This window comes from Octopus sinensis, linkage group LG1 (assembly GCF_006345805.1).
Source record: "Octopus sinensis linkage group LG1, ASM634580v1, whole genome shotgun sequence".
Taxonomy (NCBI): domain Eukaryota; kingdom Metazoa; phylum Mollusca; class Cephalopoda; order Octopoda; family Octopodidae; genus Octopus; species Octopus sinensis.
The window spans coordinates 7,763,749-7,780,284 of NC_042997.1; positions in this window are offsets into that span (position 1 = coordinate 7,763,749).

The following is a 16,536-nucleotide window of genomic DNA, read 5'->3' on the forward strand; positions in this document are numbered from 1 at the left end:
GTGTTTCGTCTGCCGCTACGTTCTGAATTCAAATTTCACCGAGGTCGACTCTGCCTTTCATCCTTTCGGGATCGATAAATTAAGTTATGCACTGGGATCGATATAATCGACTTAATCCGTTTGCCTCTCCTTGTTTGTCCCCTCTGTATAGCCCCTTGTGGGCAGTAAAGAAATAGGTATTTCGTCTGTATTTACGTTCTGACTTTGCATTTTATCCTTTCGGGGTCGATGAATTAAATACCAGTGGAGTACTGGGATCGATCTAATCGACTGGCCTCCTCCCCCAAAATTTCGGGCCTTGTGCCTTGAGAAGAAAGGGATATTTTAAAGAATAATAATCTTGCTTTTGTCAATTGCGGCATATCTTGGCATTTTTTAAAAAATCAACTACTCATGTGAATGAAGATATGCCACAGTGAGCTCGTTTGGAGAGCATTTACGATAGCCATATCAAAGGATTGGAATTGGATTTATTCCTGGGTGATACATTTTTTTCAAATATGTTAGTCTGATAATAGCTGTGGGAATGATAAGACGGTATTAGCATTCAAAGGCAGCGTGCTGGCAGACACGTTAGCACGCCGGGCGAAATGCGTAGCCGTATTTCGTCTGCCGTTACGTTCTGAGTTCAAATTCCGCCGAGGTCGACTTTGCCTTTCATTCTTTCGGGGTCGATAAATTAAGTACTAGTTTCGCACTGGGTTCGATATAATCGACTTGGTCCGTTTGTCTGTCCTTGTTTGTCCCCTTTGTGTTTAGTCCCTTGTGGGTAGTAAATAAATAGGTATTAGCATTCAAAACATGAAATAAATTATACCATCCGTTTCAAGTTATATAAACATGCAGCGTTTGATTTAGGTTTTTGCGCTCAAAAAAGATATGACGTATTTTAAGTTACATTACGTGCAGTTGCTATTAGATGAAACTTAGCACAATATGGAAAGTTAAAAGCAGTAAAGGCCAGTAATTGCACAGCACAGTACACTGACATGTACAAGATTTGTGGTATTATAATACATGTACAAAATGTGCGGCTTACATGTGCAATTCAATGATGCAATGTGAAACTCAATGCGATTAAAGTATCGTAAAAGAAAGAAGGAATACTGCTGCAATGTATTCTTACTACAAAGTGCTAATATTTCTGTTTTTTTCTGTTAAATAAGTTTTTAATGCATAATACATTCCAGAAAGTACTCCAATTTTAATATAAAATTTCTGACGTGTCAGTTTTAAAGATGGTTCGTTATGTCAATTTCTTGAGCAGTACAATGTATGCCGAGGAAAAGGACTGTCGCGGTTTATACATGCAAATTGGAAAACAAATTTAGCATTTTATAGACTAGCTTGTTAACCATCTTCACTGCCTAACACTTTACAGCTCGGATATATGAAAATTCTCCAAAGGTTATGAGATAAGATTGAGTATTATCCATTAAATACGCTTAAGCAGTAACATGAAAGTTTCGTATTCAGACTTATTTTAACAATATGAACATTCTTCAAAAAACAGGACAGCAAAAAAATTAAAAAAAAGACAATTGCAGAGGGTAATAAGAATATTCCACCTGAAAAAATATATTCAGAATGAGAGAGGGAATAATATGAAAAAGAAGTTCTTGAATGGAAAGCTCAGGCTGGAAATGCAGTAATAGGAAGACTAAACTTGACAGAGGTAAGATGTGCAATGAAGTTATCTGATGCTTCACTAATCCTCTAATGCATAACAGCTGGAAATACGAGAGTTGACATGGCGTGAGTAATTGGACCACTTTACAGTACATCAAGAAACTGAAAAGTGACTAAGATTTTCGTACATTTTGAGATGATACAAACACATCTACAAGTTTTGATACGTAAAGATGCTCGGTACATATATAAAATTATATTCCTCACGTTTCCATGGCTCTCAGCTCATACTTTGCAGCATCCATTTTGTCATTAACGTAACCATATATTTAATTTACCCTTCTTTAACAATATGGGGTAGGGGAAATATCTTGAAGCAGAAGTGTTTTAGTAAAGATTCCTCATAAAAAGTAGCTCTGCGCATTTAACTTTCCCTCTGTCGCAAAGACTCGTTGCAAATACTTAATACATCTGAGAACAGGTTTATACTTCAATTTTTTCATACAGCTACCTTTATGCATTACATAAGTATGCGTGCGTACATGTGTGAGTAGCTATGTATTTGTTTATGTGTATATATGGATGGATGTATGCTTTACGCAGGGATAACTTCCTTATGCTGTAATATATTGTTCCATAATCAGATATAATTATGCTCACCAAATGGTCTTGTCCATGTAATACTGTTTATATTTCATCAATTAGTGTATCAGAATTAAATATCTGTTTCTAGATGACTATATTTAGTTTTGTTGCACTTCGGGATGGTAGTTTTTTTTTTCAGAATAAACATACGCACTATATATTCGTTCTTCACTCGTACATTCCTGTTCTTATTCTAACTCATATCCATTGTCTGTAAATCTTTCGTCACACATCTGTGACCTCCTCAGTGACACTTTCCGTATTCGTGTGTACTTTCGCTCTTCTTCCACTCCTGACAAAGGACATGGATTTAAATAAGTACAGTAATCAACGAGTGAACAACAAATATATAGTGCATGTGTCTATTTGGCCAAAAAACCGACCGTCCCGAAATACAATACTATATGTTTCAACACATGACTTTACATCAGGTAGCTTGCAACGCAAATTCATAAACGTATATTTAGTTTACATCTACATAATTATAAAGATTAACCTCAGGTCAATACTGATATTACCTTCACCTACTGACGTGGAAACATGTTTAAGTGTATGAAGCTGTTTATGTCTGAAAGTGAAAAATAAGTTCCTTCCATGATTTCATGGGCAATTATCTTAATATTTATGGTACATTTATTTTCATTACAAAATACCCAATTTTAGCAGTGGTTCCATTGTACTTACATAATTAGCTTCTGAATTTCTGCAGACTTTTGAAGTATTATTTTTTTTCCAACAATGTTAATCGAAACTCAATGCTATATCTTAACAGTGATGGCACTATATCTTCTACATGATATACGGCTAGTAGAAATACGATATATTTAAACAACGTACCTAATAGCACATAGTAAATTGTATTGCCGTTGTTGAGAAAATCAATTTTTTGTTTTTCTTTTTCATCGCCTATTACTATTTCTTCCTTTTCCTTAGTTTTTCATTTTATTTTCTTATATTCTATTTCTATTTCTTAGTCCTCATAATCTTATATTTCGTATGTTACTTTTCTTCTTTATATTTTCTTCTCTTTCATCTTCTCCCTATCTTTATCGTCGTCATTATCCCGACACATTTCAGCACATTCGCTAGAAACCACAAACTACAAGTACCTCACTGAATATTATACTATTTCAAATCTCACCTAACAGCTCACTATTTTAGAACACGAATCACTATAGAACTTACCAAAATCCGCACGATATATACTGTTTAAAATAATAAGAACTCAGAAAATGACGAATAATTCTTACATAATTAATAGTTGATCTCTTAATTAAAAAAATATCATCACAATCCCAAGCAAACACTAAAACACATAATACAGCTGATGTTATACATATAAAGCTCATTCATGATATTTTGCATTTTCTACAACACCCAAAGAAAGCTCTGCACACCCATATGAACCAGTGTAAGGAGAATCAGATCAAAAGTTGTTATATTAATAGCTTTTGATATGTTACTGCATACACTTGGATCATCAAGTAGTTGAGGATATTCGAAAGAGGATGAAAGCACGGAATGGTGTAACACGGAACTCATGTTGAAGTATGTAAACATCAGTATGGAGAAAACTATATTGCAGAGTTTAGGAAATGTTATGGAAAAATATCAATAGCTAATGGGTGGGGAAATATATCGGCCCCTTATATTATTAAGAACGAAACTTAATTTGAGGTAGAGGCAAAATACCTATGAATATGAAGTGAGGACATAAGAATAGAATTCTACGTTAGTAAATATATATCTCCCTACCACGAAATATGGCAAATCATCTGTGATGGGGGAAGAGTGAATTCAGACTAAAACTTCGAAAGCATAAAGAAGAAATGAAAAGAATGAGAAAATTAAGAGAGCTGAAAGTTAGTATCATAAAAGACAAAACAATGAATGATATACGGTAAATGAATAGATAAAACAAGAAAATGTTAACACTTTTTCGGAACAACAAAAATATTACATGTATCAATTAACGTGATGTGGTAATCTTCGCAGACAGTGCAGCTGTCGTTATCTGTGAACAAGTAGATATTGATATGGAAATGAGAAATTTGAAGGTGATGTGTAATATTCAGAAACATGATTTTGATAGATTCTATACAAAACGCATTTGTCATTGCGGAGATTTAATTACCAGAGGAGACTATGGTGTAATGGACAAAATATGTACAAACATCTGGAAAAATAGGCCAGCAAAAGATATGGAGAACAAATTAAAATCAAATACTGAGACTAAGAAGATATTCGAGAAAAACAAAAGCGAAATCGTGAGCGACAAAGAATATATAAATATCATGGCATTTGCTTCAAGATCGCACTCAGATTCCAGCTGCAGAAAGAGACGAGGAAACATTAAATAGAGGCAGCCAGAAAGCAGAACTTGAGAAATTGAAGAGACAATATATCAGTAATCATTTTAAAGAAAGATATATGAATACTATGAGCATTTATGTATCAAAACAGAAACAACTCTAATCGAAAAATGAGCTACTGGAACAAACTCTCGGAATTAAAAAAAAAACAATCTATTAGGTAACCAGAACCAGGATAACCCTACCCAAGACACACAGCGGCGCCATCAAATAGATCACCTAAAACAAAACGCATAACATGGATTATGAAGGATTATGGAGATGTGGTGAGAGCTTTCTGTGCAATCCACGTAAAACCAAACAATAACCTCACTGCACAAACATACATTTCCTTTAGAGTCTTAGTAGGCAACGAAGTACGCAGATATATAGCACGCAGGTTTTCTACCACCGTTGTACCGCGATGTTTTCCTTCCATTACGCTGATGTTATTGGATTAATGTTGTTTTGTGGAGAGAGCCTTTTAGTGTACGCCCATGTTGTTATTTATCCCGAAATGTTTCCTTATTATTATTAATATTATTCTATGTTTGACTTTTGTACAAGTTGGTCCCAAGTCTCATCCAGAGACCTCAAAAGACAACAAGTTGGACGTTCATGCTGGTGTTATACCTAGGGTGCCACATATTTGGTTTTGTACTTAGTGTTGTGCTAGTGAATACCTAAAAAAACATACGAAAATTATGTTTGTTTTAAAACGTGAGATTACATAGAGAGTATTTTGCGTAGAATATCAGCAGTACCCATGAGCACTATCTTTTGAATTTTTGCCATTTTGGGGTTTCCTGTTATCTGAATTAGGTAGCAATGAGCCCATTTTGCTATCATTCCCAGGGCATCTATGACAACAGGTATTGTTTTAGTCTTCAGGTTCCACATTTTGCTGATTTCTATTTCAAGATCTCTATATTTGCTCAGTTTTTGGTAGGTTTTGACAAATACGTGTATATCGATTGGGACAGTCATATCAATAAGGAGGCATGTTTTTTGTCTGAAGTCTTTCAATATGATGTCTGGCCTATTTGCATCTATCTTTCTGTCAGGTTGAATGGTGAATTTCCAGAGGAGTGAGATGTCGTCATTTTCAAGCACTTGAGGTGGTTTGTGTTCCCACCAGTTTTTATCATGAGGCAAGTCCAGGCTTTTGCAAATTACTCAGTGAATATATTGTGCAGCTCTATCATGCCTGTTGAGATAATCTGTAGCGCAAGAAGACTGCACTTGGAGACAACATGATCAATGGTTTCATTTTGTTGTTGACATACACATGTTGGGCTACTGCCGTTCTTTAATATGTTGGCCTGGTAGTTCATTGTAAGTAGGCATTGATCTCGAGCTGCTATGATAAACCCTTCTGTTTCAGATTTTAAGCCAGAGGCCATTAACCATTGAGGGGTCAGGGCTTTGTCAACATCTGCATTATTCACTCTCTTTGGGTATTTGCCATTGAGAGGCTTTTCTTGCCATTTATCATTCAGAATATCTAAGGCAGCAGTTTTAGCACGGGTTTTCATGCTCTTAGCTTTTACTGTGCTTGTTTCTTGTATGTCTAATTCCGAAATTTGTTGTATTCGGAATTGACTTAGATATTCCTTTGCCTGTTTTGTTACTGAGTATGATGCGTTCTTGTTTTCATGTTTTGAGACAAGTTTTAACATCCAGTCCGCAGAGATTTTCAGGTAGGTGTCTAGGCCAATTGTAGCAATCTTCATTCCTATTGCCAGTTGTAAAAGTCCACGGCACCTTCTTTTCTTGGCAGATAAAGTCGTTTTATGTCTGCCTTAGGGTGGTGCATTCTATGTATTGTCAACAGTTTTCGTATTTTCTTTCAAAATTACATATTTCAGTAATTGACCAGTTAACGATATTGAAACTGTAAGTCACGACTGGTATGGCTAAAGCATTGATCGCTTCGATCCTGTTTCTCGCATTCAGCTCTGTCTTGAGTATTGCTCTTACTCTGCGATAACATTCTGTCCTGATACTTATCACTGAATGCCTTATTCCATCCCCTTCAATTACCGCTAGGTACTTGTAGCTCTACGCTGGCTCAAACCCTTTTATGACATTCTGCTGGTCAAGGTTGATGTTAGATGTTTCTGTCACCTTTCCTTTGATAAGGGTAGCTTTTGAACATTTATCGAGGCCAAATTGCATTCTGATGTCATCACTGAATTATTTAACAATCGCTAGTTAGCCCTTGAGCTGCTGGTCATTTTCGCAAAGGGCTTTAAATCATCCATGTAAATGAGATGATTTATATTTTTATCAAACATTTTAGATCCGTACTGTGCATCATTGAGCAATTTTGAGAGAGGTAAAAGGCTAAACAAAAGAGGAGTGGTGATAGCGAGTTACCCTGGAAAATGCCACATAAATGTTTTACATCACCAGCATTTAGAGATTCATCGTCCCTGTTCAAAGTTAGTGTGGTTCTCCATGATCTCATACTTACAGACAAAATATTTCGCAGAATAGGCGCTATTTTATACATTTCTAGGCATTTCTTAATCCAGCTATGTGGTAGGCTATCAAAAGCCTTTTATAGTCTATCCAGGCTATTCACAAGTTTTTGTGTCGTTTGTGACAATCTTCTAAGATCATCTTATTGATGAGTAGCTAATCTTTACAACCATAGGATCTACGTTTACATCCTGTTCTGCTCATTAGGGTATATGCTGCTGTCTATTAAAAAAACTATAGGTATATTCCGTGAGGACAGATGTTACCGTTTTATACATAGTTGTTAAGCAGATTATGAGTCTATAGGTATTTGGTTCATTTGTTTCTTCACTTTTCGGGAGCAGGAATGTTAAACCATTGTACTTTGGTGTTGAAAAACATCATTGTAAAGTTCTGTTAGCAGTGCATGATTCTCTGGGAAGGCATTCAACCAGAAGTTAGGAATTTTATCCTTTCCTGGAGACTTCCATTTGCTTGTCCTGCTGAGAGCAGATCTTACATCTTCTACCTTGACACCCTCCCACTTTTTCTCCTCTAAGAAGTACAAGTCCGTAGCTATTCTATCAATCCAAGGAGCCTTTTCGTTGTGTGTTTTTTCTTCTGCCCAATTTTTTTCCAAAATCCCTGCACTTCTTCGTTTGATGGTACAGAATTTACAGTAACTAGTGTTTTCCCTATATTCCTGTAAAAAATTTGGGGGTTATTTTTGAACATGTTGTTGTCCTTGAAGAATCAAACACGCTTGTCACACATCGCTATGCGGGCAGCTTTAGCAGATACCTTTTGCTTGGTGGTTTCTATGGTGGCATGAATATCAAGTATAGTTTTCATATTATGTTTTTTCTTAAATTTTGGGGTTTTTGTAGGTTTGGTACTCTTGTCAACCTTAAGGTTTTACAAACATTCAATGTCAGACGTAAGTAGTTTAATTTGATGTTGGATACCCACTTGCCAAGAAGGCTTTTTGTGGGAAAGTTGCTGTTTTCTAATCTTTTCACCACATAGAATCGTTGAAATTTTCGAGGATGCATAGTACAGGTGGTTGAGTTCTATGATATTAACATCACTAGATGAAATTAAATCGTTCGGTGAAAGGCGGATTTTACCAATTATTTTCATGTTTTGTTTAGAGTTGCAGATTTTAGAGAGTGTATCGCGTTCATCCATACTGGTTTTTTTTATTATTATTATTATTACTTTTTTTTTCTTCTTTCAAATTTGCTTCCTTTTCTTGCCGAGTGTCTTCCCGACTCCTAGGGCAAGGAAACTCATAGCATACATTGGTAGGCCATTAAACCAAACTCAGTAGTTCGTTCTTTTTTTTTTTTAAAGTTAAATTAAAATACATGAGCAACAACAGTTCTCACATCGACAATGCTCTCCTCAATACGTGTGATGTACCAGTTAAGACAATCTTTTGCACTTCTTGCAGGGATGGTAAGCCAGGGATCATTCTCATATAATTTTCGGTTCCCTTATTGATCATTCCTAGTGCTCCTACGATCACTGGTATTGTAACCGCCTTGAGATGCCACATTATCTCAATTTCAATGAGTAGGTCTTTATATTTTCTGAGCTTGTCAAACTCTTTCGGTGAGATATTATGATCACAGGGGATGCTCATGTCGATCAATAAGCAAACTTTATTGTTTTGGTCTTTCACAACAATATCTGGTTTATTGGCCTTGATGGTTCGGTCTGTATGTACTGGAAAGTCCCACAGAATGGTTACATTTTCTCCTTCAGTTACAGCCTCAGGGTGGTGATTATACCACTCGTCGGCAGTTTGATATTGTAATGCCGACTTATTATCCAGTGGAGATATTGGCCAACTCTGTCATGTCTTAATTTATTCTCCACTGGTGCTAAGACTTTACATCCAGAGATTAGGTGGTCCACTGTTTCAATCATGTCATTGCAGAATCGGCATTTTGGGTCTGCTCCATTTTTCATCACATTGGCCTGGTAGTTCCGGGTTAATAGGCTTTGATCTTGAGCAGCCAGGATGAAACCTTCGCTCTCTGCTTTTAGCCCTGAGCTCCGTAGCCACTGATGGGTTTGCTTCTGGTCAACATCAGCTTGTTTGCTGCGGGTCACATATTTGCCGTGCAGAGGTTTCTCCTCCCACCTATCAGCCAATTGCTCGTGCGCTTCCTTCATTGCCATCATGTTCACCTTCTTTGCAACATTAGTTGCCGTACTTCCCTCGGGTTGTTCAGTTTGGGTATCCTGCACGAGATCAATAGCAAATTTTTTGCTTTCCTTTATGATAGAATGAAGCTTCTTTCGTCTCTCGTGATTTTCCACGAGCTTTAGCATCCAGTCATTCGATATTTCGAGATATTTGTCCAGTCCAATTGTGGTTGTTTTGTAAGCTAGTTCAAATTGGATCAGGCCTCGACCTCCTTGGGCTCTGGGAAGGTAAAGGCGATCTACGTCTGCCTTTGGGTGGTGCATCCTATTACAACTCAGCAGCTTGCGTATTTTTCTATCTATATTCTTTACTTCACTCATATTCCAGTTGTAGCTATAAGTAACAACTGGAACTGCTAAGGAATTTATAGCTAACACCTTGTTACGTGCATTTAGTTCAGATTTCAAGACTGCACGAACTCTCCTATAACATTCATTCCTGATTTTCTCTTTCATGCTTGCATGCTGAATACCAGAGCCTTCATTTATCCCTAAATATGTGTATGTTTGTTCTTGCTCAAGCTCTCTTATGACTGTGTCAACATCTAACACGACTGAATTTGTGGTCTTCACTTTCCCTTTCTGGAAAGTGGCCTTGGCACACTTCTCAAGTCCAAACTCCATCCCGATGTCATCGCTGAATGCTTTCACGGGGCGCAATAGGCCTTCAAGTTCATTATTGTCTTTACCATAAAGTTTTAAGTCATCCATATAAAATAGATGGCTTATTTTTTTATTGGCAATTTTATACCCATACCCTGTTCTGTTTAATTCACTTGTAATTCACTTATTATTACTATTATTATTATTATTATTATTATTATTATTATTATTATTATTATTATTGTTATTGTTATTATTATTTCTATTATTATTATTATTATTATTATTATTATTATTATTATTATTACTATTATTTCTACTATTATATTTATTATTATTATTACTAGCAGTGGTAGTAGTAGTAGTAGTAGTAGTAGTAGTAGTAGTAGTAGTAGTAGTAGTAGTAGTAGTAGTAGTAGTAGTAGTAGTATTGGGATTGTTGGTGTTGTTCTTGTTCGAATGTCGCCCTGTTAGACTTCACCTTTTACATCTAAAATTCGATAATATAATATATTATCCACATTGTATCAATATATGAAATTATAATTATTATTACTGAGGAAGGGATGGTTTTTTATTGCTAAAGCTATTTTTGGCTACTCCATAAGTGTACGTCTTTTGTTTTCCAAATCTGTGTTTGTGGCTTAGTGTGGCCGGTAATTTTGTGACACTCCCCACGCGGCAAAATTCTGACAGCTTTTTAAAAAGTTTTTCTAATATATTTAGCTTGGAGGAAAAAATAATTGAAACTGTTTATATTTTATTGAAAACCCAGTGAGAGATATACCATTTCTCATGCATTCAGATAACTAATATTAACTTAATGCATATAAAACATATTTTCGTAAACGTTATTTTATTTTTGCGCGAATTTTTGTTTAGTTCTAACTTTATTTGTAAATATTCGTTTCCATTTATTAGGCCATTTTAGAAATCTAATATTTCATCTTTATATTTAATTTTCCTATCTTCAATGTTGCTGTGGCGCATTATTTGTGAAACGAATTTTACGTTAGTTATTTTATTGTTTATGTGTTTTGTGTCTAATAGTGTTTGCAAACATTTTTAACATAGCAAACCGCATGTAACTATTGAGGTTTGATTTAGCATATTCGTTTAATATAACGTGTTAATGGCAGACTGATAAAGGTTTGTGAGATAATCAGCTATTGGCTTCTGTGGTGTGCAGTTGAGAGATGTTTTCTTTGATAGTTCTGTTTATTTTATTTGTAGATGAAAAAGAAAACATTTGCTATTTGCCGAATGCATGTTTTGTGATGCACCACCTTGATATTTGTTTTGCCTTACACATAAATAAAATTTGCAGAATGCCCGATTGGACAGCATTCTGAAATATATAGTAATTAATTCGTATAGCTTTTAGTGCCTTCTTTCATTTACACTATCTTTTTATGGATTTGTTGATCAATAGCTGATATTTTATCCATATTGGCTTTTGAAGCATATCTCTTGTAGTGTGAGAAATTCAATCAATTACAAAGCTTTGAGTCAGTTTAAAAAAAATACCATCACGTCGTCGTTTATTGTTGCTTCGATTTTATATATGTAGGTTATATGCAATGATATCCACGCCACAACCAATTTCAGATCTATTGACTTGTTGTTTATTGTTCTGCTCACTGATGTTCTCATATTAGTATGCCCTTATTTTCTGTAAAACCTGTGTTAAATGAGGATTTTATTTTGTGAGAGTAACATGCCTTATGTACTACGTGATATAATATTAGTGAACTGTCATAGAATATTATTGCGCTTGTTGTGTCATTTGCGTGTGGTGTTTGCAACATTATTCATATTACTTTTCTCTTATAATTTTATAGTACGGGGCGCTCCATTAAATATTTGTATGTTTTTCTGTTATGCTCCAAATTTGGACTTTTTTCTAAATTAAGATCCTGCTTCTTCAAAAACATTCTACTATCATTTGTGTGATATTTTAATCAGAAAGCCAAATATATACATACAAGACTTCGGCACTGAACATTTTCTGACTATGAAGGAGTAATGCTGGTAATCTTTCATGTATCAATTTCAACTGCACTTAATAATAAGTGTATTGTGTCTTTCTAGTTAAAATAAATCAGGTAGAGGCTTGGCACCAGGATGTTATCAAGTACTTTCAGGAAAGGGGTTTAGCTGACAAGGACATTCACGCTGTATTTCTTGATACGTTAAGTAATGGTGCTCTAGGTTTATCAACACTACAAATGGGGAAAGCTAAATGTAGGAGCGGAAGGGGGAATTTTTAAAATTACCTAAGGTCTGGACATCGTGCTAGTGCTACTACCGATAAAAACATTGTTTGTTTTCACTACATGCGGATGGGTGAAAACCGATTGACTTAAATCAAATATCCAATGCTATTAGAATATCCCATGTGTACGTTGAGAATATCCCAAACAATGAACATGGTAGGACGCAGATTTCTGCTCAGTGGATGGCACGCCTTATGATATTCGATCAAAAAGGCATCATGGTGATCACATCACAGGAAAAAATCTGACATTGTTTCAGGTAGATCTAGCTGGCTTCCTTAAGCGCTTTCTAAACGAAGATGATTGATGCTTTCATCATTTTGAGCCAGCGACAAAGAGACAATCCAGTGTAAAAAGTCCTCGCCGGCTCCAATGAGGGCCAAGATTGTTTCTTCTACAGTGAAGATGATGACCTCAATTTTTTGCTATACAAATGACGTTATGTTTATTGACTCACTTCGAATGAGTCACATCGCCAATGGATAGTACTATACCAACTTGCTGAGACAGTTACGAACGGCTATCAAGAGCAAATGCCAGGAAAAACTAAAAACAAGGGGTTTTTGTGTCATTTAGGCAATACTGCAGCAAGCAAGACCTTCGTTACAATCGCTGCTATGCTTCTCTGTAGCTTTGAACTGGATGATGATCTTCCATTCCCTCCTGATTTGACCCCATATGACTATTATCTGTTCCTCAACATGCATATGCACCTGTCAGCGTCACAGTGATGATGACGTCATATCAACAACATGAAAGCTTTTTCACCGATGGGGTCCAAGCACCGCAATGCCAATAAAAGTTTGTGGACCGCAAGTGGGATTTGTTGAAGAATAGACCTCATTTAGCCACACTCTATGAGAGCATCTTTGTAAGCATATGGAATTTCCAGCCGACCCTCATAGATTCTGCTCAGTGCTTTAATATGTATTTAACGATCCACATCAATCCCGTAACTTTCTTGTTGATTCATAATATTATATTTAACATGTTTGGTCAGAGAATAATAGAGAAAGTTCAGCAGTATCGCATTTTCACTGAAATTTAAAAGATAGATTATGAGTTATTTTTCTAAGTGATTTATGTAATCAAAATAATGACGTGGAAGTGGGGAAAATTCAGTTGCTATATAATTTAAAGAATAATAATGTATTTTGTACGGCGTATTCGAGACGTCAATATAAGTGTAACAGGACATTTGGTTGCTAGAAGTTACATGAAACTAATTGTTACCTCGGGATAGGGACGGTTCTTGAAATAGCTAAAGAGCAATTACAAGCTTGTATTTAAAGTGTGTTAGTGTACTGCTACTCAATCGTGTGGCCGTCTCATTCTACGATTTGTGACGTAACAGTCAGCAAAAGATCAAGAATACTGTACTCTTAAACTCTCGCGATAAAACTATTATCATTTTGATGCTGCTTTGTGATGCTAGAACTTCATGAAATACTATACGAAATTGTGTGTCTTTACATTGTGAGCGTCTTCCAGTCGTTTATGCTTCTTTATCTCACTGAAATCGATCCCACTGACATAACACAAAGGACTATTCTCTAATTATACTTGACTTTGAAAATATGTAAGGAAGATAGTGTGTATGTCGCGTGCATGAGAGCTCTGTATGTGGAAGTTTGAAAGGTTTTAAAATTATTTATCATTTATGTTGGAGTTTGAGATGTTAGAGAAGTTATGAAATAGATTACTCATAAACAGGCTTAACATTGCGAAAAGGCTTTACACACACATAGTATTTGCGAGATAATCGTGCAGCCAAACAAATGGGTGATGTATGGAAATGACAGGAATAAAACCTTACTAGAAGATTCTTATGATAGCTTTTCTAAGCATGATAAACAGCAAAATAACTGACTAATAGAGGTTTCTACTAGTAATTAACGGTTGGAACCCACATGTAAGATTCTGTTGGAGCTGCTGTTATGTGCAACGATATTGATTTCGCTGTCTCCCAAACAGTTATTTCTGGTATATATCGCCTAAATCCAACTAACAAAGAAGATAACAGAATCTGTATTATTTCTATCAAGTGTTTATTAATGATATAATTTATCTTCGTATAATTATTTCGCTGTCAGTCAACAAATTTCATATCCACACACTCCCCCAACCAACAAAGTCAGAGGGCATTAATTTTCTATCAGAATCTTTACATCGTTGAAAAAATCGGTTCTGTATTTCTTCAGGCTCTTTGCGTAGAAAGAGATATCAACTTAAACTTTCTTCATTCAGGAGTTGATAAAATGCAATATTATTAAAACGCTAGAGTCGCATTAATATTCACATTTCTTCCAAAATATATATAAGCCATCTTATCAATTAAGAGCGAGTGTAAATGATGAATGATAGCAAAATGAAGGAATTGTTATACATCAAAAAACATTCCTTGCTGTATTTGTTCCTGCCTTTCACGTTCGGTATTCATACTTTGCTAAGAACAAGTTTTGTTATCATTCTTCGGAGTCAATAAAGTAAAATAAAAGCTGAGCGCTGAAGTCGTTGCAATTGACTAACGACAGGCATCACAACTAAAAATTCAAACCATTATTATTGTTGTTCTTCTTCTTCTTCTTGTTATTTTATGTTTGACTTTTGCTTTGCATTTGTACAAGTTGTGTCCAAGTCTCACCCAGAGACCTCAAGAGACAACAAGTCAGAAGTTCATGTTGGTGTTATGCATAGGGTGCTATATATTTGGTTTTGTACATAGTGTTGTTCTAAAGAATGTTTAAGAAACCATAAAAAAATTTTTTTGCTTTAAAATTTGTGATTACATAGACAATATTTTACGTAGGATATGGGCAGTTCCCATGAGCCCTACTTTTGACTTTCTGCCTGTTAATAGTATTATTATTATTGTTGTTGTTGTTGTGGTTGTTATTGTTATTAGATATTTGGCTTTTGCTTAGTATTTGTACACGTTGACTCCAATTTTGAAACAGACCTCAAGAGATTTCAAGTTAGAAATTCAAGTTAGTGCTATGACTGGGGTGCCATACTTTTGTTTTTACACAAGGTATTGTTCGAGAGAATGTTTGTGAAAATATAATAACATTAGAAGTTTGTTCTAAAAATAATTTGATTAGATGGTAGTATGATGTTAAGATGACTTTAAGGCGACTCTTCACAGATTTTTTGTGCTGTGGCGATTTCATAGAGAATATTTTTCTTTGGATATGAATAGTTTCAATGAGCACTATTTTTTGAATTTCTTCTATTTTGGATTCACTGGTGTCTGGGATAGCTAGCAATCAGCCACCTTTGCTATTGTTCCTTTGGCCCGGGGCACGCTTAGTCGATTATCATTCACGTCATGTTCTTTCTTTTTCATTCACCACAACAATGTCCGGTTTCAGATGTCTGGTCGGGTGATCTCACTGGATCATTGCATTCCACAGGCTTTTGCAATTCTCATTTTCGGTGATCCTTCTGGTGTTTGCTCATACCACGTATTTGCTCTTTGTAGGTCGTGATTTCCACAGAGCCCCGAAAGCATCATTCTTGTCACATTGTCACAGCGTTTTTCGTAATCGCGTTGTGCCATTTTAGGCATTCGCTAACGATGAGCCTTAACGTTTCACCCCCACCCCTTACCATACATTCTGCATTTGTCGTTATCGGTAGTGTTGTCTATTCTCTGCTTCATATACCTGGTCCTAAGCTCTTGTTCCTGAGGTGCGCATATGAGTTCTTCAGTCTCTATCCACAGGTCACTCCTCCTCATCCATAGCCGCAGGTCCTCTGTATTTGTCTTGGCGTTCATATCTCTCGCAAACTGACCGTACATTTTCTTTTCCTTCCATGCCTTTTTGTTCGTTTCTTGTATAAATGTTTCTTAGTTACACAATTTTCAGATTTGATGACGTCGGCCTTCTTTGTTTATTGTTATTTTCATTATTATTATCATTATTATTATTATTATTATTATTATTATTATTATTATTATTATTATTATTATTATTATTATTATTATTCAGTAGTTTTATTCTTATAGCGTGCTTTTACTTCACTACCGAGCGCAGCTCTGTGTGCCTAGGGTATGTGCTGTGATTTGTTGTGATGCTCTGATGGTTATTGTATGGAAAGTCTTCTGCGTAGGATGTGTGCAGTGCCTAGTAGTGCAATTTTCTGTTTTTAGACTTTGCAGTGCCTGGGTGACCTCTTCAGTTGTTATGGGGGTCCAAAGTTGCTCAGATGCTGAGTTTGTTGTTTTAATACTCCTTGTTTTTGGTTGTTCCTTCGCCGACCATATTTCTCTCCAGAATTCTTCCACTTCTTCTGCCGTTGGTGCAGCAGTGATTTCTATTTTATTTTTGCCAAGTTCTTGGTAGAACTTTTTG